The sequence below is a fragment of the Dromaius novaehollandiae genome, unplaced genomic scaffold, assembly GCF_036370855.1.
Source record: "Dromaius novaehollandiae isolate bDroNov1 unplaced genomic scaffold, bDroNov1.hap1 HAP1_SCAFFOLD_27, whole genome shotgun sequence".
Classification (NCBI taxonomy): Eukaryota; Metazoa; Chordata; class Aves; order Casuariiformes; family Dromaiidae; genus Dromaius; species Dromaius novaehollandiae.
The window spans coordinates 7,222,721-7,226,204 of NW_026991415.1; the positions used below are offsets into that span (position 1 = coordinate 7,222,721).

General features: G+C 51.8%; 1 pseudogene; it reads right to left on the reverse strand.

The window, feature by feature from the left end:
* Nucleotides 1-351: 351 nt before the first annotated feature.
* LOC135326391 (olfactory receptor 14A16-like) lies at nucleotides 352-1,423 on the reverse strand (annotated as a pseudogene).
* Nucleotides 1,424-3,484: the final 2,061 nt, after the last annotated feature.

Genomic DNA, 3,484 nt, shown 5'->3' on the forward strand with positions numbered 1-3,484 from the left:
AAGGATGGACATCTGTCACCAGCCCTGTCATATGTGAGACAGTCCCAGCAGAGACCTCTGGACCACTCACCCTCTCCAGAGGTACTGGACACTCCCAAATAAGAGCTGAGTCCAGCCCTCATTCCTTCACACATCACCCTATAAGCTCATCCCCCTTAGCCCACGGAAAACCCAAGCACAGCAACAGGGCCTTTTAGGGTGCAGTTCCCTGAGTGCATTCTTGGCTCCAGGTCCGGAAGAAGAGCCCAACCTACAGGCACTGTATTGAGGAAATCCTCTTTTATTAAAGACATGCTACTTGGGAGGCCAGCTCTGACACAGAGATAGACACATTCACAGAAGGCATCTGGGTCAGACAGATGTTGGTTCATGCCCCTGGAGCAGTGGGAGGAATTCAAACATTTGTGTACAAACATGATTATCACAGACAGAACTCCCAAAGCACAAGAGCTGTCTGAGACAAATTGGAAACCGCTTGTGAAGAGAGATGGGCAGCTTATTGCTGCTGAAACAGTACCAACTGAATCAGTTTGTTCAGTGCATCCTGGAGCTCCTTGTTCCTCATGCTGTAGATGAGGGGGTTCACTGCTGGAGGCACCACTGAGTACAGAACAGCCACCACCAGATCCAGAGCTGGGGAGGAGATGGAGGGGGGCTTCAGGTAGGCAAAGATGACAGTGCTGACAAACAGGGAGACGACGGCCAGGTGAGGGAGGCACATGGAAAAGGCCTTGTGCCGGCCCTGCTCAGAGGGGATCCTCAGCACAGCAGTGAAGATCTGCACATAGGACACCACAATGAAAACAAAGCACCCAAAGACTAAACAAAGACTAACCACAATAACCCCAACTTCCCTGAGGTAGGAGTCTGAGCAGGAGAGCTTGAGGATCTGGGGAACTTCACAGAAGAACTGCTCCACTGTGTTGCCTTGGCAGAGTGGTATTGAAAACGTGTTCGCAGTGTGTAGGAGAGCATTGAGAAAACCACTGGCCCAGGCAGCTGCTGCCATTTTCACACAAGCTCTGCCGTCCATGATGATCCCATAGTGCAGGGGTCTGCAGATGGCCATGTAGCGATCGTACGCCATGATGGTGAGGAGAGAATACTCTGCTGAAAGTAAGAAAAAGATGAAAAAGACCTGTGCAGCACATCCTGAGTAGGAAATGGCCCTGGTGTCCCACAGGGAATTGGCCATGGATTTGGGGACAGTGACAGAGATGGAGGCAAGGTCGAGGATGGAGAGGTTGAGGAGGAAGAAGTACATGGGGGTGTGGAGGCGGTGGTCGCAGGCTATGGCTGTGATGATGAGGCCGTTGCCCAGGAGGGCAGCCAGGTAGATGCCCAGGAAGAGCAAGAAGTGCAGGAGCTGCAGCTCCCATGCGTCTGCAAACCCCAGGAGGAGGAACTCATTCAGGGAGCTGCCGTTGGACTTTTTGCTATCTCTAGGCATGGGGGACTGTCGAAAAGGAAAAGACATTGACAAGTTAGGAGAGAATTGTCAAGAAAAAAAACAATCCCCAGAATGTTCCAGTTCTCATACAACCCCCCACTTTGCTTCTCTTTACCAAGAGGATCTTTGTACAGCTCCGTTGCTTGAGCTCCACTTTGCACTGGCTGAGTGTGCTGTGAGGAGCAGGGGCCTCTGCCCGTGGACTCCAGAGGAGTCAGTGCAGCTGTACAGCAGTGGGAACGGGGCAATGGGGGTGACTAGACCTGGCATTCACAGTTCCTGCCAAGTGAAATCCACTAGTGATGTAGAAGAGTGTCTTCACTCCCAGTTGTAAAGGGTGAGGTTTGAGGAACAGAGTTTTAGGGATTTTGTAGCTATTTTATTTTCTTTTAGATGTCACCCCTGGCGAGTGTTCCTCAAAGGTAGAAATCCTTGGCATTTCTACTGTGAGTCGTGAGAGGAAAGCATCCACTGTTCCTTGTTGCAGAGTGAGGACATCTCGTCTGTCTATTAGTCTCATTCCCAGCTGTCCTGCACTCTCACCTCTTTGAGCTGGAGGATGATGTTACGCTAAAAAGAAGCCAGTCCCTACTGAGTGCAGAGGAGTCCACTTTCAACGTGCAGGTCTCCAAACTTCTAAACCCTTCTCAGGGCACCAGAGGGAGGTCTCCACACTCCCCTTCTAGCCAAGGACACACAGGGCTCTTTTCAGATGCCCATATACAGCCTCCCACCACCATCTCCATGCTCTCAGCATCTCTGCACCTTCTTCATTTGTCTCTCAGATATCACAGAGATGCTATGAGACAGCAGTGCCTTTCTAGAGGGCAGCTTGCAGCCCAACAGGACCCAAAAAGGAAATGGTCAAAGGACCATTAGGACTGAAGACAAGCCCTCCTTAAGGGAGAGTCAGCTCATTTCCCAACTCCAGAGCTCCACAGGTCAGAAGGGGGCTGGGGAAACCTCACTGCCATGCAGATCCCTCTGTTGCACAACTTGCAGCGCTGCTGTCTGAACCCCACCCCTGAGACCTGAGAGCAAGAACAGGAGCAGCATGATCCTGTTGCCAAGGGAGGCAAGGAAAAAGAGAGACATACGGGCACTTAGGAAAGCCTTACTCAGGTGGGCATGCCACTTCATGGATGGTGACATTGCAGGGCAGTCACTCTCAGCTGCTTTGTCAGACAGCATGAAATTGGCCTGTGGCAAGAGAGAGGCCCCTCTCCTCAGCCAGACCTCTGTCTGGCTGCAGAGGAGATGGCTCATGCCCTTGACTCCATATCTTTCAGGGCAGAGGCTCGGCTGGGTGGGAGAGGAGACATGGGGGACTCGCTCAGAGGAAGATGTCAGCATCAAAAGTACTGACCATGACTTGCCTAAATCCATTCTCCCATGATGATTCTGTTAGCAGTTCCCTCTCATTCCCTGACCATCTCTGCTGCCTGGAGCTGTCTCTGCTGGCAGCTCTTTCTTTGTCCCAACATCTTTTCCTGGGCAGTGCTCCCAGACCCCTTCCCACCCTCTCTGTGCTCAGTTCTGCCCTACAGAAGCCCCCCAGGACAGGGCACTTGCCAGGGGCATCTCTGTGCATCTAGGTCCTAAGCAGCAGATCAGATAAACTCCTATGAGGCCACACAGGTGATGCTAATGCTGTCTGTAGACTAAGGTGAGGATAAAGCAGCTTGATGAGATTTCTCACAGACCTATTAATCTCTCAGAGTAAAGGTTTAGGAGTCCCAGTTCCTTGACAAAACAGAGAACTCTTTCTTTTTTTCTCCCTGCCAAAATTAGGGAACTGAAAGTGCAGATACCAGAAGGAAAGCTCCTTCTCTTTCAAGTACCCCTTCTCTTGATATTCCTCTTGAAAGACTCCTCAGACATCTCCTGTGCATGAGCTAGAGCTGTGAGCAGACCTGATCCACACAGCACCCTCTCAGCGGGAGAATGAACCTGCCCTGCTGGGGGTCGCTCCCCTCACCCAGAGCTTCTCTCCGCAGAGCCGTGGGGAGCTCCCTGGGCAGGCGGAGTGCTGAC